The sequence below is a fragment of the Aricia agestis genome, chromosome 5 (assembly GCF_905147365.1).
Source record: "Aricia agestis chromosome 5, ilAriAges1.1, whole genome shotgun sequence".
Classification (NCBI taxonomy): domain Eukaryota; kingdom Metazoa; phylum Arthropoda; class Insecta; order Lepidoptera; family Lycaenidae; genus Aricia; species Aricia agestis.
Genome location: NC_056410.1, coordinates 1736432 through 1761369, shown reverse-complemented (window position 1 = coordinate 1761369; position 24938 = coordinate 1736432). Strand labels below are relative to the sequence as shown.

The 24938-nt window shown below is 35.0% G+C and overlaps 1 protein-coding gene across 3 annotated transcripts in view; it reads left to right on the top strand.

Annotated features, from left to right (window-relative positions):
• The first annotated feature begins 5284 nt into the window (after positions 1 to 5284).
• The window catches only part of LOC121727402 (putative fatty acyl-CoA reductase CG5065), a 47288-nt gene continuing 27634 nt past the window's right edge, over positions 5285 to 24938 (top strand). The window contains exons 1-2 of one of the 3 annotated variants that reach the window (XM_042115238.1): positions 5307 to 5401; positions 21043 to 21051. The gene's annotated coding sequence lies outside the window, so the exon portion shown is untranslated. Of the gene's footprint in view, positions 5402 to 21042; positions 21052 to 24938 lie in introns of all 3 variants that reach the window. The other 2 variants (XM_042115237.1, XM_042115239.1) reach the window with 2 other exon arrangements.

The window sequence follows — 24938 nt, the reverse complement described above, 5'->3', positions numbered from 1 at the left end:
CAGTGTTTTCTGAGCTTATTTGCCTTATCTTCTTATACAGGGTGTAACAAAAATAAGTGATAATACTTTAGGGTGTGTACGTGTTCCTTGTAGAGAGTTCACTGTGAAAGTAGCAGCGCTGAAAGACCAAATTTTTTTTTTCACTTTTGTAAGCGACCATTGTTTGTGTAACGGGATAGCGATGGACGTTGCCATGGTGACATACTTATTTAGTCACTTCAATAAAATAATATCACTTTATATGGTAAAACAACGTTTGCCGGGACAGCTAGTAATATTATAGAATGGCATTTACCACAGATCTATAAAGATTATTCCTAATCAATAACGACTTATTTTGCAATAAGGAAATAACTATTGATCTTATATTCAGTCAAAACATTTTAGTAAGTAATATAATAAGGTTAATTGACCGCAGGGCCCTAATAACGCAAATAATCATATACTTAGTTAAATGAAAACAATTTTGGGGATGTTATCGCGAGTAATTCTAACTGAAGTACGGTTAGAGTTTTTTCCATGCCCTACGTTTAAAACACACGTTTTTAGTTTTTTCTAGTGTTTTGTGTTGCTCACGTTTTGTTTTTTTTCAGTGCTGATTTTTTATTTTTATGAGAGCAGGCCGCTTTATTCCGCCGCCCCTAGGCCGTGGCCTATAACGGCCTATCTATAACTTCAGGGCTGGTATTCTTAATAACATTGTTTCCAGCTAAGATAGTGACGTGATAACAGAATGGCAATTACATAACAGCAAAAGTCTTTTATACAGGGTGTAACAAAAATAAGTGATAATACTTTAGGGTGTGTACGTGTTCCCTGTAGAGAGTTCACTGTGAAAGTAGCAGCGCTGAAAGACGAATTTTTTTTTCACTTTTGTATGGGCAAGGGCCCGAGCGTCACGAGTTTCCCCATACAAAAGTGAAAAAAAAATTGGTCTTTCAGCGCTGCTACTTTCACAGTGAACTCTCTACAAGGAACACGTACACACCCTAAAGTATTATCACTTATTTTTGTTACACCCTGTATAAGTATTATAATTATTCCCTTGTTGCGACTACATACCTACTTATTACCCTCGGTTTATTCGGCTGCTCAATTCCTGATCCATCAACATTCAACTCTGATTATATAAATGCATAAATGTGCCTGTCTGCATGTTGCCTCTTTACCGATTTAGGTAAAGAGCACATTTGAGTCTCAGGAAATGACATAGGAAACGTGCGGAACGAAGGTACTTCTAACTGGTACAGGTGTTGCCAATCTGAAAGTTTTAATTGTTTAGTTAATGAAATCAGGCGTTACTTTGCGGAAATCCATAGCTTAAAATTTGCTAAAAATAATAACAAACTAAATTTTAATTGTTTACTTGACATACAACTGCAATATCAATATTTTACCTCCGATCACAATGCAAAGGAAGCAAATACGTACGGTTGTGATCGAGGAACCATCTAGACTCTAGAGTACCTACCTAGTCTAGAGGTATATTATGAAGTTCATCGTTTATCGGCGCAGGCGCAGCTCGGGCCGCGGGCTACTGAACCACTGACCCGGCTACATTAACATTTTTAATTCGCACTTTTCATAAAATATTATCCTCGTAAATATGGATAAATCGGCCTTGTTCCACGGTCCTTACATACAGGCACGGTCGCGGCCTGAAATTTTGGAGCGAGTAACTAGAGGAGGGCGACGCTAGGCGACCGCCCAGGGCGCCGAAGGCAGATAAAAAGGGGCGAATGCGGCGCATCAGATCAATTTATCTTTCACGCTTTTGTTTTTTGCACAGCAAACTGGGCGCTGAAGAAATCTCGCCCAGATCGCTGGTAGTGCTAAAACCAGTACTGGATTTTTGGGTGGGGGAAGGGTTTCCGTAGCTCTTTTATCTTAGTCGTAACTCGTAAGTTATACACAATAACTATAACAAAATATAATAATCATAAAATAGGTAAGTACCTAGATTTGGTGGTTTAGGGAAAACATTAGTGAACAAGTAAAACAAGGAAAATTCAAGTAAAATATAATAAAAAAAACACATTGTTATGCACCTTGGTCGATACATATTACAGCTACACACCTTAAATAAATAGGTACAATATCGCCGTAATATCATTTTACTTAGTCTATGGTAATATCCATACTTATTAATATTCTTAATGAGAAAGTGTTCTCTTCACGCTCAAACCGCTGAACCGATTTTTTTTTATGAAATAAGGGGGCAAACAAGCAAACGGGTCATCTGATGGAAAGTAACTTCCGTCGCCCATGGACACTCGCAGTATCAGAAGAGCTGCAGGCGCGTTGCCGGCCTTTTAAGAGGGAATAGGTTAATAGGGGAGGGTAGGGATGGGAAGGGAAGAGAATAGGGGAGGGTAGGGAAGGGATTAGGGTAGGGGATTGGGTCTCCGGTAAACTCACTCACTCGGCGAAACACAGCGCAAGCGCTGTTTCACGCCGGTTTTCTGTGAGAACGTGGTATTTCTCCGGTCGAGCCGGCCCATTCGTGACGCAGCTCTCCCACGTATAAACCAATACGGCAATAGTCCTTATTTAATTAAATACTTTAAATACATTATTATTGATTATGGCCCTTTACAGCATGTTATTATGATTTAAATATTTAAATGAATATTTTCGAAGATATTATAAGAGACTAGCAACCCGCCCCGGCTTCGCACGGGTAAAAAATATATAGCCTATGTCACTCACTGAAAATATTATTAAAATCGATTCAGTAGTTTTTTTTATTCTATACTAATATTATATTAAGAGGTAAACTTTGTTTGTTTACTCATAGATCTTCTACTACTACTCGACTAAGAGCTGACGACCAAATCAGTCATGTAGCTTCAGCTGTGTTAAAACTCCGTTAGCTACTTCCCTGAACAACCTTTTCTGATAATCTGGGTGCTAGCAGGCTGTGGGCGGTGGGTGTGGGAGTGGTGGGGTGGGGAAAAAAAGAAAAAAAATGTAGGTTAAGCTGTATTAAAACGCAAAAAAGTTACTTTTCGATTTGCTAGTACGATTTCTTCGACTTTTTTATGTTTTTCTCAGTGAGGGACGAGGTTGGGCGTCCCTCGCTATGTTCATCTTCTGTAGATGTTCTACCTAGCTTAAACTCTTTGCACCACCGTGCCACCGTAGAATATGGAGGAGCAGAGTCCCCTAGTGTCTCCACCAAATCAGCGTGTATCTCTTTGGTAGAATTTTTTTTCAAACAGAGGTGCTTGATGACGCATCTCCCTTCGTGTTTCTCCATTTTCGTGTTGTCGCTCCGACTGTTGGTATTGAAATGAATGTAGCTCCTACAAATGACGTCCAATTTATACAATTTTTTTGCTAGGAAGTCGTGAGGGACTGAAGAAGTGAAAAACATTTTTTTTAGATTTTTATCTTCTTTAGAAATACCCGCTTATTTACTTTTTGATCGACCCTAGTATGTTTGCAGAAGTAAAGAAATGTAAACCGTTCATAGGTTTTAACTTTTAGTTTCTATACGATATAGCCTTCCGGCGGCAGCTTTCTTGTAAACAGCTAGTGTCGCTAGAAAACTGTTCATTGGTATGAACGACTACACTCGTTATTAGAAAATAGGCCGATATTCTAGACCAGTAGTCCCCAAACTTTTTTTCATGCGGGCCATTCTTGGTGTCGCGGACTGCAACAAAAATGTTTAGGGTTAAAAAATAACGTCCTTCAAAATTAACGCTTTAAAGGTGAAAAAAAAATCATGACTTTCACGACGACTCTACATTATTTTGCCGGTGGGCGTGAATTTAATGGTTTGACATAACGCGGGCCACAAATAAAGTCCCAGCGGGCCGCGGGTTGGGGATAGCTGTTCTAGACATAATCAAAGCGCATAGATGTAGTATGATGTAGTTCCAGCAGGCCGCGCGCATACTGTTGACTATTTACACGAACCGTTTCAACGCACTTTTGACCCCCCATGGGCGTACCCAGGTTCTGGGCCAGGGGGGGGGGGGGAAATTATCCAGGTTCTGGTGCCAGGGGGGGGGGGGGGGAAATTACCCAGGCTCTAGGCCAGGCGGGGGGGCAATCGGATTTTTCATAAGCTAGGTGTTTATAAAGAATAAAAGATAAATTATTTTTAGTTGTAAAAATATTGTATTGCAAACAAATAGCAAAAATTAGTTTTCTTAATTTTTATAGATAAAAGTACTAGATAATATACTTAGTAGGGACGTCAACATGATCCAGGGGGGGGCAGCTGCCCCCCCCCCTGCCCTCCCCCCTCGGTACGCCCATGGTATGTATCTCATTGCCTATTGCGAGAGCAAAGATTATACTAAAATTATACCTACGTAATATACTAGTACTTAAGCAGTATACTGTATAGTGTATACTAAGGTGTCCCTTAAATTTCAAGTTCGATATAATATTTTGACGCATATCGTCTCAAAGGTTTCGTAATGACCCTATATTGTCATTTGTCTAGAAACAAATATAAGTTCGATTCCTAAACTATAACCCGTGCCGACTTGAGGTTAAACTTCTCTTCTTCTTCATACAAAGTTACGTAAGTACTGCGTTGTGACTTCAAACTAAATGTTTTTTTTTGGCATTTCACACGTGATTTTTGAGATTATTAATGCTCCATTATTTAGTGCGTAAACATGTCGGTTTATTTACTTCTAACTGCGTGAAGAAATTTATTGATTTATATCATGTTTGGAGAGAGTGGCAAAAAAGGAAACTATCGTTTAAAATTATGTTATTGTAGCTCTTCGCTGTTTCGAACCGCGGGTCGCGGTTCGAAACAGCGAAGAGCTGTTTTTGAATTTCCCGATCCCGCGGTGATTGGAGTGGTGAGAAACCACTAATTAATAAGTTTTTTTTTTTTGGTATGGGTGGATTCGAACCACGAATTTAAGCCAACATTTTTTAGTCTCATATTTTATTTATTTGTATAATATTATTACTTTAGTTTGACTTAAAATTAATATGTTTGATTTTTTAATTTAATTATGTTGCGCTAGACCGCTTAGCCAGCGAAAGACCGGTTGCCAACTTTTCCAGTCGCCATAACTGGATAACAAATTAAATAGGTAATATTGATTAATAATTAAAACAGTTTATTGCGCTAGATGACTCGGTCTTACTGCTAACAGCAGTTTCTGCCAGACAACCTTTATTTTTATGTTAACCTTTATAATTAATTTTTTAACCCAAAAAATTGCATTATTTATGATGGAAGTTAAAAAACCCGTCGTATGCAGTCCGGTCGATATCTCGTTTAGTAGGTACTTAACTTGCATCGTCAATGTTACTATCATTCGTGTCCGTGCCGCAGTGAGTGACTGAGTGGGCCACGCGCACGCACGTCGCACACGCTGCACGCCGAATTCGCGAGTGCCGCATTGCTTTATATAGGGTAAGTGTTATGTAAGTAAAGAAAAATATTGAGTATAATAGTGAAGAAATTGTGTTTTATTAGTTAATCAAATAGTTTTTTTTATTCTGTTTAATTTAAGTATAGGACCTTAGAATACGTGTCGGTCCTAATCAAATAGTTATACTTAATTGTTTTAATAGTAAGTTATAATATACATAACTGAAAATTTTTTCAACCTTTTTTCTTCCCAACTTCTATAAATTACAGAAGATAGAAATTAGAAAAGATCGAAACTGAAAATAATAGGGTACTTACTTACCTAAAAATTTATTATAAAAAAAGCGGCAGTGAACATTATAAAAATATGTTTATTATTATGACAGAAAAAGGGCGCGAAGTTTTTCTAATGAATTTTTTATGTTACGGCACGCTTAAATTTTTTGGATTCTACGCAGCACCTCCATCGTGGGTATCGCAGATACAATGGATTTTCAATAATTGTTATGCGGCAGCCGGCTGTCGCTTGGGGATTGATGGGTTTATTAGTTTGGAGAATACTTAATATCAAATTTTTTAGTGTTTCATTATAATATTATCTTGTCCCAAAAGTCAAAAACATTTCATATCAAAAATAACAAAGTTAAATTACTTAATAACTGCATTTAGTGTAGATACAGGGATTATTTTTTTCAAATCACATCATTGAACATCGGTAGATACTTCATACTAGATGTACACAATAATTTCAAAGTTCCAAAGTTTTTCTTTATATTTGATCGTAGCATCGAGCTATTAAAGTATTAGCAGGGGTAAAAAATATATAATTTTTAAAACAGATTATTATATACTTAACAGACGTGCCTTTCTTGTCATAAGTCATAACATAAAACATTTCAGACATAGGTAACTTTTATGTTACGAATTTTGGCGCGTTCCGTCATTTTTCGTTAAAACTTCAAAACTGGTGACATGATCTTAGCGCTGTGAGCTTTCCCCAAAAAGGACTGGGTACAAGGCAAGAAGGTACAAGGTCAAATAGCATTTTAAATCAGTTTGATGAAGTCAGAACATATCAATATATCTCGTAGTTACTTTAAAACAAACTAACTCTAAAGTTAGAATATTATATTAGAAGGTCTAAAAGGGACCAACACAGGTATCACTATTTAGATTTTAGATGAATTAGTAAATATTACAATTTCAGGGTTATATCACGTGCCAAATATGGATAACTTTATTTTAATGCAATACATAAATTATACATTAATAACTTGGTCTCACCTTCAATTTATGACAATAAAAGTGAAATGTAGCATTAATTATTTTTAAATAAATGTTGTTTTGACACTACTACTACAACTTTCAAAATTAATTTTAGTTAAGGACACTGGTTATTGTATTTTTACGGAAGCGACGCGTTTTCGGGCTCCGGTCTCAAGTCTCAACGCGACAAAAGTCAAAACAACTTCAAAACGATGCATAGATAATACTTCCGGCAATTAATAATAAATAAAACAAGTTATACCTATACTCCACTCGGGCTAACTTGTCGCTAGCGGTCATTGACTCTCTGTCAAAAACTTGTCATTTTCCATATAAAACCACGATTGACAATATCTGACACTTCATTGTCAATCGCTGTTTATATGGAAAATGACAAGTTTTTGACAGGGAGTCAACGACCACTAGCGACAAGTTAGCCCGAGTGGAGTATAGTCAATGTTTAATTTTAACATATTATTTTTTTAAGAAATATCTTAAAAAAAACCAGTTTAAATATTAAGTATTTACATTTTCATGCTGTTACGGTTGTTTGTCATAAAAATAAATAACTATATTTTATAGCAAAAGAACTAAGGTAAGTACAATTATTAGAGTTAAGATTTCGGAAAAAATAAAAATGTATCTAAAATATCTCAGTGAACTTGACCCAACACATCACCAGTCGAGAGTCGAGACCCATTTGTATCATCGGGCGGTGATGAAACTAATATACATACAATCATCACAGTATACAACGGGAGGAGAGCGACGCTTGGGCCATATTTGAGACAATATCCCATACACTCAGATATTTAATTTTATAATATCTATGGACGCTTCACACCACGTCGGTCTGGCCCCGTGCTAAGTACCTAAAGGACTTGTGTTACAGGTACCAGACAACGGAAATATACTTATTTAATACTTTTATACCATACATATATATTTAAGATTTTTATTATATCATACACATATTTAATAGGTACACATCCAGACCAGGGAACATTGAAAACTTTTTGTTCCGTCGGCGGGATTCGAACCCGCGACCCCGGCTTGAGCTACCAACGCGCTCACCACTGAGCCACAGAGGTCGTCATATTACTTAACTATATTATTACTTATATTTTAATAATAAAAAAGGGTTTAACAAAAAATTGAAAAAAAAATACGACAAAATGTTTATTAAATTAAATCAAAGAAATAATAATTGAACCCACGCATTGTTTACTTCCATTCGTCGAAACTGGTTCATTTTAGTTTAAAAAAATTAAGTTAAACCTGTTCTAAATAAATTAGGAAAAATGGGAGACCAAGTGTCCCCAGCTTCCTTTATATACAGTCAATGTCGGCGATTCGCTAGTATATAACTAACTACAATTAACAAGTTAAATCACTTGTAAATTTTAAATTAAACGTAAAATAGGCTTACGAACTAATTTGTAATTTAAATTAACAGAGATATTAATAAAAAAGTCACTTACCTGTAATACTGTGGTTCAGATACCTTTTGCTTTGCGGGCTTTTTGCTTATCCTGTACAATTTGAATGGTATACTTACTTCAACCCCCTTAATTATTATTATTAACATATTTATGTCTTGTCTTTCGCAACTTATCCAGTTTTTACGAGTGTAGGCCATCATCTACATCTATCCACTACTTAAATTATTAATTATTAATATTATAAATGTGAAAGTGTGTCTGTCTGTCTGTTAGTTTTACCTCTTCACGATCAAACAGCTGAACCGGTTTTGCTGAAAGGTATAGAGATAGTTTGAGTCCCGGAAAGGACATAGGATACTTTTCAATCGGGAAAAAATGCACGGTTCCTGTGCAATAAACTAATTTTGGGGCAACGGAGTGGCGGGCGTCATCTAGTATAGTATATTTTATTGACTCAGTCTATTGGACATTGGACAGTACTTTGTTTCCAGGTATTCTACGCGCAGTATAATCTAGGCAAACTCTTTGACTGTTTGCAGCTAAGTGCCTATCCAGATGAGGCGTCTTACGCGCGAATTCCATACACGCGTTTCAATTTCTATTGCATCCAGATACCGCGTTTTACGCGCTTTTTTACGCTACAAACAATGGACTCGAAATTATCACGCTCTAATTAAATACGTCCATTCGTAACGGACTCGCGCGTAGTTGAGAATGGCACCCAAGTATGCAATCGACTCGCGCGTTTTACTGGCGAGTCGAGAGTCTCGCTCATTGCAAGCGTATTACAGATGCCTACGCGCGTTTGTAAGAAAACGCGCGTAGGCATCTGGACGCGATTTATGTATGTCGTAGGATGATTTGATAAATCGAACTTTCGCAAAAATTCTAGGGAGTTCGCGAAAACACGGATAATTAGATAATGCTATTTATATTTTTCAATTTTTCTAAAAAAAGTTAGGTTTTTTGCGAAAACGCGAGTTGCCTTAGTAACATTGCACATTCTTAACGCTGATTGGCTTGATTTTTGCTTACTGGCCAACTCTTATTCTGATTGGTTACTATCTTTTCCTATAAGTATCTTTTAGGTATTACACCATAGAATTATAAAGGGTAAGAAATGACAATGCCTCTTCATAGGAACTTTACTTTTTATTTAACCTTTTTCTTATCTCAACAATAACTTCAGAATTAGTTTCTGGATCTGTTGAACTTTCAGCACTAATTTCACGTCTTGTATCAGTCATTTTGAATTTACAGATACACTTTTAGATAACTTTTCGCACTATTTTTTAAGTCCAACTGCAATTTTAAACACATTAAAAATATCAAAAACTGCTAGCTCGCTTACAAAAACGACCACAAAAAATAACAACGCGTGACAATGAATTGACATTTAAAACGTCAAGTCTTCAGCCAATCAGAGAAGATGTTGTTGTGGGGCGCTTAAACCGACCAATCAGTGACTTTTTCGATAGTAATTAGTAACTAACGATTCGTTTCGCAATCTTCCTAAGGCGACTCGCGTTTTCGCGAAAACACGACCTTTTGTCAGTAAGGTTGAAAAATGTAATCACTATTGTCTAATTATCCGTGTTTTCGCGAAGTCCCTAGAATTTTCGTGATAATCCGATTTATCAAATCATCCTACGACATGTATATGAATTATATCTAGCTTCTAGTATCTGGGGTACGCGCGTACAACGCCTCACCTGGACAGGCTCTTACATAACATAGAGAATAGCGAGTTTATATTGCGAGTGCACACAGTTTTATATAACATTATCTCCAAACAGTCGTTTAAAAACAAATATTATATTTAACATTAGATGACGCTCGCAACTCCGTTCGTTTATTAAAATTTGTTTATCGCGCCGGAACCGTACATTATCATACATACAGACAAAGGATATATCACATAATATGTATACTTTTTACTTTTTAATGTAATTGCATGCTGTGACCAATTGTAATTAGTTATTGCATGTAGCGTGTATTTTTAAATGTCCAAACCTAATGTTGTAATTCATGCAAAACTGTTTTTGGTCCTAAATAAATAAATAAATGAATATCCTATGACCTTTCCCGGGACTCAAGGTATCCCCATGCCAAATTTCAGCATAGGTTTAGCGGTTTGAGCGTGAAGAGGTAGCAGACAGACGGACGGACACACTTTCGCATTTATAAGATTAGTAAATAATGGATAATGCAAATATATTCGTCGATCATTATATTGCCAAATCACAATTGCGTTAAATTTCTTTTATTCATACTCATAAAATTTAGGAATTCGCGAGTCGCGACTTCCGCGGTCGAGGTTGTCCGTGCAAACTAATATTGGGACCGTGCATTTTTTTTGCGATAAAATGTAGCCCATAGCTTATGCTGTGGTCTATTCTAAAACTATGCCAATTTTATCAAAATTGGGGCAGTAGTTTCGGAGCCAGTTAAAAACATACTAGCTAACAAAATTTTATTATAATTAATATTATTATATTGCGTAAGTATTTGAAAAACTATGGCGCATTGCTAAACAGTAAGCCACGGAAAAAGTTTAATGAAAGTGAAAAAGTGAGAATGTAAGGATGTTTTCTCATAGCTCAGTTCTCACGAGCCTGGGAATACCACCTGTGTAACCAGTAATCAGATCATCTGTATTATTAACTGACATAATGCAATTACCACCCCAAGAAGCAATAGCAGAACTTAGCACCTATACGTCCGCTAATTTAATGATATTTAACTTTCATTGAATCAAGAGTTTGACAGAAAATGTATATAGGTTAAGTCAAAATTTTCACTAAAGTTATTCGTATTAATAAAAGGTGACGCCGCGTTAAAGTAAAAATCGTTTTGGATATGTTTTAGATCGCTTGTTTTCTATAAAACAAGAAATGGAAAGGGCGTAAGCGACAAAATGGTTTTTGTCGCGTAATTTAAAAACCCTAAATATAATATTTTATATAAGCTATGGGCAAATTAGTGTACAGCTTGACAAGGCTTTAAATGAATGTATCAATGGGCGCTGCTGGTAAAGAAGAACTGTCAAAAATTACGTTTTTGTATGATAGCAGCGCTAGTTCCTTTTCTCGCCACGTTCATAAAAATCCTTGTCGAACTGTATGCTTGAATTAATCTATGTACTTTAAGAAGCTTAAATCACTCTCCTCTGTTGGCGAAATTAGAATCCCGGTTTTTATAGAGGTCTTTTTGATTAATTATTCTGTGTTTTAAAAGTTGACCAATCGTGTTATGCTATGGGTAATTCAAAGATAAAGACATGATGAATACATGATGAATACTGACAATAAACTTCAAAAATAGCTGTTAGTCATTGTTGAGAAAAATCGATATCGCTGCAGCCAAATTATCAAGGCGTTAAGTTTTTTTTCAATTATCAAGTCTCCGATTGCGGTTGATACCTACAGTTTCTAAAAATGAGGTTTCTTAATCTTTTCTCATGTAAATGCCAGTTCTTTTTTTCTGTACCTACAATGTAGAGGCCAGTTATTCCAATACGATCAAGGGACATTAGGTTTGGTCCAAAAAAAAGAGCGGCCAGAGCTGAGAATATTATATTTTCCAATAGCTAGTTATGTACACTTTAAACTAATTTTATGAATTTAACACTGTAACTAAGTTTTTGAGTAGTTATTTTAGTTTCCGTACGTAAGACTTTTCATATTTTTTTCTTAACTAATCAGAAAATGCAGTTACTTTTTTAAGTTCTTAATATGGTCTTAGCTATTTATTTATTTTATTCATTTATTTATAGCAGGCTACATAGGCCCATACAATATATAAGTACCTTAATGACTAACATACATATAAATTATATACACTTAATAACTACACTTTTTAGACCTAGGATTATTGGAAATAATCCTAGGTCTGGCCGCGCAGTTTTTTTTGGGCCAACATTGTATGGAATTTCCCTGATGTCCTTTCCTATCAAACATACATACGACATGTATGATGTTGTTTGTTGTGGAAGAAGTTGTTGTGTATTTTGACGTTGCTGTTGTTGTTGTAAATGATTAACGCGTGATGATGATGAGTACAGACAGGTAGCGGCACGTGCAACTCGCATTCATTATTATGAATGCGAGTTGACAACATAAGGATAGATTATAGATAAGTTTCAAATCAATTCCTTCCTTTCAATGGAAGTATTACATGACGCCATACCAACGGCATGCTTTTTATGAATGCATATTATTCAAATTTAATAAAATGCAATATCAGAAGAAAATAATCTCTAAAAGTATATTATAAAAATCAATGCCACTTTTCGTTGTAATTTTATTTGCACAAAATCGCTCGAGCGGTCCTTCGACATTTATCACATTTTTTGTAATAAAGAAATTCAATAAATTGCGGATCATTTTGTTTATAATAAAAGGGGATTTTGCTGTCAAATTGAAACTATTTTCAGCCATGCTAAAAATCATCTAAAAATAGTTTCAATTTGACGTAAGTACTGTCAATAGCTGCAAGCTGCAAGTTCTAATTAATTTTTAATTAATACGTGAGCCAAAAACTTTGTATTCCTTTTGACGAAAAATGGGGAAACGTAGGTGAATGAAATTTTGCACAGTTATAGTTTATATGTTGTAGGAGTGCATCGAGCTAATATTATTTTGAAATTATGCTTTTATCATACATGTTTTTAACAAATAAAACATTACACACACTACAACACACACACACAAGGAAAATGACAGATTTTTGAGTGACAAGCCTCTTATACTCTTTTATTTATGGTTGAAGTCTGTTGACAACATTGACAAGAAGGTGACAAATTGAAAATGGATTATAGTTTTTTATTGAATCTATAAGACTATAAGACAATGCTTACACGGCCAGTCTCAGATCAGCTGAGTTCCAGAGACAAGAGTTGAAAAAAATATGATAAAGGCAATTTTTTTTTTACAAAATATAGGTAGTAGTCCTAATGTCGTTGAATCTAAGGTCGAATTTCGACCATTGGGCGATCTCTAGTTCTAATTAATTTTTATTAAGTATTTACGCTAAAAGAAGAAAGAGAAAAATATTTTTTATTATTATCACGTATCGGGCCTAATAATAAACAAGTTATGTTTATTAATAGGCCCGTGGAATTTTTCAGTTTAAGAAATAAGGGTCCATTATTTTTTTTCAAGTAAAAAACTACAGTTCTACAATTATTGTTAGAAAAAATATTTCTAGAATATTATGGCCAAATCAATACGGTTACAGCCAGAATATAGATTTTGAAAATCTCGCGTGAGATTACACATTATTTAAACAGTAAACTTTAAAGTATAAAGTATAAACTTTATCATCTTGTAATATTGCAATAAGTTATAATTTTATGGCAATTTTTTGTACTGTATACCTATTATTGGTATCTTGGGGCACGGTAGTACCCCAGCCAAGCTTTTTAGCAATTTATAATTCTCTACGTTACTATAATCTATCAATGATATCCGGTATAAAATAAAGATTATCTATATAACGGAGACGTTTATTATCTATTTTACTGTATTTGTATTAATTGCATAATATAAAATATTAGAATGCTTATAAACTTGTATTCATCAATACTTACTTGTTATTACTTATTAACTTGATTGCGCTATTCTACTTAATTATAGAAGAGCTGAGGCTGGTAGAGAATGCCACTAGGCATTAAGCCCGCCTTTGTAAATATTTGCATGAAGTGTTTAAATAAATAAATAAATTATCAATTTACGGACTGTAAGTTTTCTTCACAATTCTTTAACTTCCCACAAAATATCTAAATAATTTAATTGAATTATATTTTATATAATTCATTACAGAGTGAATAACATTGAAGAAATGAGCACTGGGCAGATGGCGGGCCTACGTCATTTGGTCAAGTAAAGTGATTAGTGAAGTTAATCTAAGGGTCGATTCAGACCGCAACGCGACGTGTAGACGCATTTCTAGAAATCCATTTGTACGCGTCGCGTTGCAGTCTGACTTGACCCTAACTCCTAAGTTGTGACCTGTCAGCTGGGTTTGACATAGCGAAACCAAGTTACGTAGGTCTGCCTATAGACCGACTTTTCTGATAGTACACTTGTACAACATAGTACATCCAGCTAAGTTTAGGTTTCACTCAACGAAACATAGCTCTTATTACTCCGTGCTTCTGTGAGGCTAAAGTACTGTCACAGCTGTAGCTATTAGGTTGCATTAAATGCGTTCGCGCGAACTAGCCGCTTTATGGCCGCTATACCGTGTAACGACCGCGTACGTGTGATCTCTTGGCGTAGCGGCCAAACCGCTCGTTAGCGCGGACACATATAAATCCAGCCGTGATTTGTCGCGGCCTATAACATCGGTAACTCGGGGTAGTACTCGTACCACACATAATTAGATTACTGGCCGACTGACGTGACGGTAAGTGGTCACCGTCCAGTGTCCACACGTATTTTACCTCTGAATCCTACCATAATGAACCTTATATCAACGGCATAAAGGAGTAGTGATAGGTATAACAGTTGCAAATTGTCTGTCGTTGTATAACAATAGCATGCCACATTGTCTTCGCCGTATTTGTGATGAACTAAAATAACATAACTGCGAGGATTGTAAATAATAAATTACTAGATCTTTCCTTGAACTTCATGACGGCAAAAGGAAATTTCGCAATAACCGTGCTTTTCGCTGATTAATGCTAGCGTACTATGTCATTCATAAATAGTCTGCTCTGTGCCTATATATGGAAAATTTCGTCGAAATATGTCCAGTTATAGATGCCTCGTTAAATAACGTAAAAACAATTATTTCTTCATAATAATAAACTATATGTATTATAATAGACAACGATTTATATAATTATTACAACAGACAGGCGTGACGCGTGGAGCCTAGTCTACAAGATCGAGTTGTCGTACCCCCGGCCTTGTAGACTAGGCTTAGAACAGCCAGTTGCGACTTAGGTCCAAAATACGGGTTCCGTAGTGACTAATTTGATATACTTACGTATAATCTATATTTTTACGCGAGCGAAAATCTTTGGATCCCTTTTGACGAAAAATGGGGAAACGTAGGAGAATGAAATTTTGCATAGTTATAGTTTATATGGTAAAGAAATGCATCGAGCTAATATGTTTTGAAATTATGCTTTTATCATGTACGTTTTTTTAACAAATAAAACATTACACACACTACAACACACACACACTAGGAGATTTTGATTGACAAGCCTGTACACACGAATTGGACTCTTTTATTTATGGTTGAAGTCTGTTGTCAAATTGAAAATAACTAGATTTAGTTTTTTTATTGAATCTTAAATACTGCATGAGACAATGATTACACGGCCAGTCTGTCATCATTTGACTTTATTAATCTGAGTCTGTCGCAGGAATTATGTTTAAAAAATAATAAAGTCAATATTTTGATAATAGAATATCAATAGAAAAATTTCTAATTAAATTTTTTATTTGAGGTCGAATTTCGACCCTTGGGCGATCTCTAGTTTTATTTTCAAATTTGTATTTTACACGACGTCTTGTATGTGGGTAGTTGGTACGTCCTACTCGTCATAGTCATTTTAATATGAAGTTAAGGTGTACTAAACCTAAGAAATCTTCTTAGGGTGGGTTGCACCAACTTACTATAACTGTAACTTTAACTATAAGGCCCCATCCCCACTCGCGCGCGACGCCGCGGAATTTCCGCGAAACGTGAGTGTGGATCCGGTTCGCATATTTTTCGCACTTCGCGGCTGGTTCCCCGACTGCATCCCCACTCGCGCGCGGACCGTGCGCGACGCCGCGGCGCCGCGAAATTCCTGCGAAGCGTGAGTGAGAGATCCGATTCGCATATGTTTCGCACTTCGCGGCCCGTTCCCCGATTGTTGTCGGTTTTCTGTCCCGCGACAAAGAGAATTTTTTTAAATCTTTATTTTAATAAGGGCTTTTGCCATACAAGACATGCCTGATGCCAGCATTGTTTAGTGAACAGAATATAATTAATCCTACTTTATACTTTATTACTTTATACTTTATATACTTTATTTACTTTATATAATATTATAAAGGCGAAAGTTTATTTGGATGTATGGATGTTTGTTACTCTTTCACGCAAAAACTACTGAATGTATCTTAATGAAACTTTACAATAATATAGCTTATACATCAGAATAACACATAGGCTACAATTTTAACTGACTTTCAAAATGGGGGAGGTGTTATGTTTGTTTTTTTATATTCAACGATTACTCCGCCGTTTGTGAACCGATTTTCAAAATTTTTCTTTTGGCGTACAGAGTGTCATCCCAATTTGGTACTATACTCACAAAAGTGGTGATCTGATGCTGGGAGCCATGACTAATCGAGGGAACTCCTTAAAATTTATATGGAAACATGTGGTGACATCGGTTTCGTGGGAAGTAGTCTAAGCATAAGCAATCAACAAGTAAGATTTTGCACTAAGGTATACCATTATTAGATTGGGAAGGTGCTGAGAGAACTCCTTTGCATTGCTTTAAGAACGGAAAGCATATGCTACTATGCAAATTACATTCATCATCACTACCATATTATACCTTATAAAGTTATATGCATGGGATGCATTGCATGCATTATGAGCCTATTATGACCCATTGGTACTTTTCATAGTCAATTAGATCAAGATTCGATTTTGTCAAGCGATTTAAAAAATATTTATTTGTTTGATTGAACACGTTAATCACAGGAACTATTGATCCGATAAAAAAATATTTTAGTGTTAAATAGCTCATTTATCAAAGAAGGCTATAGGCTATTTTATCACGCAAACTAATAGGACCGAAGAAACAGAGGAAATGTGGTTAATACGGAAAATTATTAGCAAGGGTTTATCTCACGAACTACTAAAGCAATTTTGTATGTTATTTGGCACAGATATAGAGTAGACTACGTGAAGAGAGATAAGCTATTTTGTTGCGAAAAAATGTACGATTTCCATAAAATTCCTAATAATTTACGCGAGCGAAGCCGCGCGGGACATCTAGTTTATAATATAAAGTAAGATAAATTTGGCTCAAGGGCACAAACTATAGTGCGTCAAGAAAGTGAAGAAATTAAAAAGTGACAACATTGCGAACATGTCGCGAACTTTGCGAGTGTGGATCAGTAAATTTGGCAGAATGCGCGACAGCGCGCCGCAATGCGCGGCGCGCTGTCGCGCGCGAGTGTGGATCGGCAGTTATACAATGCCAAATGTCAAATCTTTGGTTAAAGTCAATAATGGACGCCATATTTAACGATAACCTCTACTTATTTATCGTTAAATATGGCCACAGAATACAAATTACTCACGGAGGAATATGGCTCGACAAGGCTTTAAATGGACGTGGCGATTTTTTTTTATTTCTAACAGTTTAGTCTCCAAGAGTTTATGCCAGACTAAAGTAGGTGAGTAAAGTGTTATAATATTTTACCTATAAAATATAAGGATATGAAAATAGCATATAATAGTAACATCATTTATTTCATAATACGCTTAATTACTAAGCAAGCTTTTCAGCCCCAGATTTGTAAATGAATGAACCCAGAATGTAACAAATAAATTCAATAAATGGCGGATCATTTTGCTAATGGGGATTTTGCTGTCAAATTGAAACGTTTTTCGGATGGGGATCGTGCTGAAAATTGACCTTTTTAACAGTACAAACCACTAGCCAGTTCCAATAAATTTTTATTATTATTTCACTATAAACGTAGCGAAGCACGTACCGAGCCGTTAGTGAAAAAAAATCGGCACTGATTCTATTAATTACAGTTGATTTAGAATTTAGTCAGTATATTTTATATTTATGTAAGTAATGTTGTAAGGTATTAAGCTACCTAATAAAGAAGTGACTCTGTAATATATCTTTTACAGAGTTACAATTACCCACTAAATATGGTATGTTCTCTATAGCTTATTAGCACACCATTGATAAAACTACAAAAAACATACTAACTACCAACTAACGACCTACTAATCTTAAGCAGTAAGTACATATTTCTGTACCTCAGAGGTATACAACATTAACTGACAAAACGAAAATTTTACAGGACAGGCAAAAATGCGCGGAGCGAAACTTTGAATGCAATTTTGACATAGTAGCTTTAAAGATATTGCAACAAACTGAACATTATTTTTTGTTATTATTTGTTGAAATTATGTTGTATTACACAATATTATATTAAAGTTAGTTCTTGTCTGATTTAGTGGACTTGAGGTTATTTACCTTGCATCATAAATTAACTAAGGTGTTTAAAAAAAGCATTAAGATGCTTCATACTTCTGTTTACCTCTAAATAAACCGTGTGGATGTTATTGGAATTCAGCATTTAGAAACATTATGTCTCTAGTCAGTATGTAGCGTAATGGAATTTTTATAGATTTTCTGAGGGGTTTACTAGCAAAATGAAACAAAAGTTACTTCACAAATCTAAAATCAAAATACAACTTATTTTAAACTAAATGACGCCCGCAACTACGTTGTGCCAAAACTAGTTTATTGCGCATAGTACATATGTCCGGGACAAAAAGTATCCTATGTCCTTTTCCGGGACTCAAAGTATCTCCATGCAAATTTTCAGCAAAATCGGTTCAGAAGTTTGGGCGTGAAAAGGTAACAGACAGATAGACAGACAGATAGACATACAAATAGACAGACAGACGGACACACTTTCGGATTTATCAGGGCGAATGAAGTAAGACCTAGTATATCCCACAACCTCTACATTTTGTGGTACACTTTACGGAAAAACTATCAGGCCTATTGATTTGTGCTTTTACATAGTAATTTTTATTTATATGGAGATGAGTGTTATCATCAGTCAGTCATGGTTTTTTATATAATATGTACAGGTGTGTCATCATCAGTCAGTTAAGGTGTGATGACGTGAGCCCTCACAAAGCTCGGCTTTTAGCTAGTAATATTAGTATGGAGAAGGTCTATGGATATGAAAGTATAGACAATTAACACAGCTCCTACAGGGACATCTGCAATTTGAAGATTCCTATAATAGTTAATGGAACATGACTGGTAGCCACTGCAACAATTTTTTAAGTCGTTATAATATTTGAGTCTCGTAATAGGCTTTTGTGTTTCTCGAACAGGTTTCGGCGTGGGTACAGAAAATCCTATCCGTTTAGTATCGTATGAAACTAACTTCTTCGAATGTTTCCCGGTCAAAAGAAGTTTTGTAGAACATCGAGCCTATCTCATTTTTTTCTCAATTGCATCCTTACAATAACAGAATATGGTAATAGATTTTTTTCTATGCACAAAAAGAGCTGATAACCCATTGCAGAAACAGGCCCTAAACATGGTAAATATTTCGTTTTAAATCCTAATGTTAGCTTAAAACCTACTTTGATCACACTTTATTTATGGCACTTACAAATGGACATTAATACACAGTATTAAAGATGAATAATGGAATTATTATTTAAGTATTCAATATAGAAATCTAATATGATATGTAAACAAGAATTCTTGTAGTAATATTTTGTTAGGTAATTACTATGAGTTAATATACCACAAGAATCATGTGAACCAAACTACTAACAGTTTTTGTCATTGTAAACAGTATCTTAACACCAAGAAATAAAGATCAATGGCATAAGACGTTTAAGGGAGATGCTATTGTTTACTTCTCGTTGTGTCGAATGAAAGTCCAATGAATAACATTAAGTTCGCGAAAAGCGTAGAGGTAAATAATCTTATGGTCATTTGAGGTCCTTTACCAGATAGACTTTAGTGGATTTAATGTCATATACGATTGGATATTTCTTTTTCTAGATGTAACAGGATTTAATGTCGTATGCCATTAAGTAGAACTGGTTCTCACGATTTTAATGGTGCAAAAAACATATTTTTTAAAAAAGTGGAGTTACTATTGTATACCTCTGAGGTACAGATTTATAGTACCTACTCCAAAAGAAAACTTTTTTACTCAAGTGTACTAAAGTAAATATACGTAAATGTACAAAAAGTATTAATTTAGTGTAATAATTAAAAATAATATTTAGTATTTTATTATAATGTTTATTTTTACATGCTTTTATCATTTTTATATTTTAATTTTTATATTTTATATTTTAATTTTATTAGGTCAGCTACAAAAACTGGAAAAACAGTGTTAACCAAATACATTGACGTAGTAAACAAAAAAAACCGGCCAAGTGCGAGTTGGACTTGCCCATGAAAGGTTCTGCAGCAGCAATAAGGTTTATTTTTAAGAAATTAATAGGTTTTTTGTTACTTGCTAGATCTCGCTCAAACCAATTTTCGTTGGTAGTTTTTATAGTAATGTACACCATATATTTTTTTAGACTTATCATGTACTTTAGAAGTTAGAGGGGGCCACACATTTTACCACTTTGGAAGAGTCTCTCTCGCAAACTATTCAGGTTAGAAAAAAAATACATATATTGAAAACCTCACTATGATTTTTGAAGACCTATCCATACACGCATAGGTTAGATGCAATTTTTTTTTGTTTCAGTTGTACCTAAGGGGACCACTAAAATTTTTAATATTTTTTCCAATGTTGTATCAAAATCTTAATGCGGTTTACTGACTACATTTACATACCAAGTTTCAAAAGTATAGCTCTTTTTTTCGGAGAAAAGTGGCTGTGACATACGGACGGACAGACAGACATGACGAATCTATAAGGGTTTCGTTTTTTGCCATTTGGCTACGGAACCCTAAAAAGGTTATGCGCACTAATTTTGGAAAATAATATTTCATTTTAGGACAATGCTTTGGATAAAAACGTGAATTAAAGTAAGAAATTATTAATGCTGGGTTTCTGAGGTATTTAAGTATTTTAGGTTTTGTTGAGGATTAATAGCGTTACGTCAAAACATTAAAATAAAATAAAATATATTTTTATTCAAAATGGGTATCATGATACACTTTTTGAAAGTCGTAGAAAGAACTATATATAACATTAACTAAACGATAACGATTTTGGAAAGATTATTAGCGTTTTTGGCATCTCGACCTGCCCCGGGGCAGGGCAGGCAGGGCAGGCCGCTGGCCGAATGGATACGGAAATAGCCGAACAAAACCGATGATCCACGAAGCACGTGGACTTAGTACTATACTCCACTCGGGCTAACTTGTGGCTAGCGGTCATTGACTCCCTGTCAAAAACTTGTCATTTTCCATATAAACCGCGATTGACAATGAAGTGTCAGATATTGTCAATCGTGGTTTTATATGGAAAATGACAAGGTACTACTACTACTAGCCCGAGTGGAGTATAGTGCGTAGTTTATGTTCTTAATTTAAACTTCGGCTATTTTCGTATAATGCCTGCCCTGCCCCGGGGCAGGTCGAGATGCCGAAAACGCTAGAACTGTCAACATACTTTAGGAACTAGCCATTATTTGGACAGTTGTCTATCTACTTGATGAATTAATCAAATAATTTCCACATGACAGCAGATAAAAAATAAAACTGCCGAATTACTTGTATGTGTATAGAAAGTGTTATGTTACGTTCTGTTTACCTTCACACATTAAATTATATAACTGATAACGCTAGCTAATATTTATTTTTATTTTATCAGAGGCAACAATAAAGTGCATACTTACTTAATTGTGAACGTCTTATATTAGGTTTGGGAAAAAGTTTCTTCGCATTTTATATTAAAAAAAACAAATGGTTTCTTTATAAAGTATTAAGTAAGTATATATTATATTTACAAAATATGACTAAAGTATATAGGTGCCATTTTGTTCGATAACTTTTTGTCATCTTGTTGGTAGGGACATGATCCCATTGCTATTAGTCCAGCACAAATTTCACGTCTTTCACGACGACATTACAGTCATTATTTTGCCGGTGGGCGCGAATTTCAAAATGGTTTAACATCACGCGGGCCACAAATAAAGTCCCGGCGGGCCGCGGGTTGTGGATAGCTGGTCTAGGTCTACCAGAATCTCATGGCAAATTTGTATGGGAGATTTTCAAAAATATTCTTAATCATTGGATATTTTTTTACATTGGCAATGTATCACACACAGAATCAGCCGCTATAAGGAAAAAAAGTATCAAACCTTTTGCTCCAATTTCCCCAGTATTGGTAGCGTCAATTTCTTTTTTCCATTTTTTGTCATCAGATTCTGGTAGACCTATACAATATATTATTTAAATGGAGATTTCTGCGTAAGAGACAGAACCGAATCGCAAATAACTTGGTATATCTTGCAATAATTATTATAATTTATCATCTTTATTACTAGTGCTTAAGTTTTTTAGAATATTCCATGAAAGCAACAAAAGCTCGTTACGAGTGCAGAGTGCTGAGCCAGTGGAATCTAGACGAGGTCTTACGCAACGCGTAATGGACCGCGGAGCCACACATTTTGGCAATCGTTACAAAATGTAATGATATTTTAACTACACGAGCACTTTCGGTCACGGCACGTTGCGACATATACAAATTCTCCGAATATTAATGGACTCCAAGCTTGTTATTGAACAGGTGTATTTGGTATTGTTACCTTTAAAATAACATAATATTTTAAAGGTTAAAAAGGGTTGAATCATGATTCCAAGTAGCTCTGGCATTCTAGAACTTGTTTAGGTTTAATAAAATCATATCGACGGTGGAAAGGCAAAAGTTACCAAGCGACACTAGGGGTCAAAATGAGTTATTTATATATTCGGAATCAGCGAAATTTTCTCTATCGATTGGTCTTAGTCCCATGTCTCTACGAGCACTTTTGATGTCGGTTAGGAACTCCGTGGAAACGGGTATTTTTCTTATTTTCGGCGACCAAGCGACAACTTTTTGACACCTTTTTAAAAAGTAGGCATTTGGTATTATCTACATGTTCCTTTTTTTACTTGGTAATTTTTGGCTTTACACGTTTTTAATTCAAACTACAGTTAGTAATTTTTGCCTTTCCACTGACGGAATCAATTAGGTACTTGGGACGTTTTACCTATAATACATTTATTTATTTATGGTATTTCGGACTCTTTTACAAACCCTTGAGATATTTTTTCTGTCGTTAAGTATTTTTTAACAAACCGTAATCATATCAAAAATTCGATATAGTAAATTTTATTCGCCGAAACTAAGATAATATGTGGCGCTTGGTAACCTTTTACCTGCCGTTTTATCTATAAATTTTGTTACTTGGATACCAATTGCTGAAATAATTATTTAATTTTAAATGTGGTTAGCCCAAACAAACACTTGACGCGTTGTCGCTTGTCCCCGCTGTAAATCATACCTAATATGGTGGATAGTAACGGTTTTTTCGATCAGTCGTAGTTCCACTGTCGCTTAGGCAACCAGCGTGCGCGCTCTCGCGCATTTCCTTACTACTGTTTTGTGCGATACGACACTTGGTATCTATTAAAATTATTATTTTCAAGCTAATTTGATTTTTTGAGTTTTCTGTTTTGAATATAAGAACTTACCGATGTGGTAAGTTCTTATATTAATTTTATAATAAACTCATAACAAATATTTTACTGATTCCATAACAAAAGTTGATTATAAAATAAACGAATTTGTGAAGAGAATCGCCTTTTTATTTTAAACCGACTTCCAAAAAAAGAGGAGGGTTCTTAATTCGATAGTATGTTCTTTATTTAGTTATGTTTGTTCGCGGATAACTCCACTATTTGTAGACCGATTTTTAAGATACTTCTGTTGTTGTATAGGACATAGTTGAAATTTGGTACCACGTTCACAAAAGTTGTGATCTGATGATGCGATCCACGATGAATCGAGGCAACTCCTTAAAATTTGTAAGGAAACATGTACAGGGGTATTACTGTAGTGATTTTGACTTTTTCTGAAGGATTTCAAACGTATTATGTACGACCAAAAAGTAACATTCTGCAAAAATGTATAGGTACCTTGGTTCCGAAGGTGCTGTACAGAATTTTTTAATCCTCGTAGATAGATGTTCAGGGATTTCAGCATTTAAATAACTAATTTAAGCATAATAATATGTCAATATATCAATTTCATCAATTGTCATCATCATCACCATAAAGTTATTATGCCACGCTGCACGCACCGTCAATCATGACCCTATTATTGGTACTTCTCATGGTCATAAATCAATCACATCAAAATAATATGTATTTTTTTTTAAATACACCCAGGTACAGTTAACTTTTGTGGTAGTTATATACACTTAGATAAAATTATCCACCACTGACTGCGTACAATATGCGTAATAGATAAAAAATAAATAAAATAAAATATCTTTTTATTCAAAATGGGTATCATGATACACTTTTTGAAAGTCGAACGAAGAAACTACGTTGCCTACCACCGGTTCGGGAACTACCCCGCCGAAAAGAACCGGCGTAAGAAACTCGCACGGGGCCATCTTTTGCTAAAAAAATGGAAAATTACAATGTTATGGCTTACAGCTATGTAACAAAATTAAAAGAAAAGTAACCTTCATGGAGCCACCCTATTCCCAAGGTGTGCTGTCCTCGAAGAAATCATTGACTTTATAATACGCTTTAGCACACAAACGTTCTTTAACTGCTTTTTTAAATTTGTTTAAAGGTAGATTTTGAACATTTTCTGGGATTTTATTGTATAGGCGTATACATTGGCCTTTAAAGGATTTGCTTATTTTGGCTAGTCTGAACATTGGTATTGCTAACTTGTTCTTATTTCTAGTATTTACATTATGATTATCACTTTTCTTTTTGAAAATATTTATGTTCTTTCTAACATATAAGAGATTTTCCAAAATGTATTGAGATGTGACGGTCAGAATTCTTATTTCTTTAAATTTTTCTCTTAGATATTCCAAAGACGACATCTTATAAATAGAACGAATAGCTCGCTTCTGCAGCACAAATATTGTATTAATGTCCGCCGCGT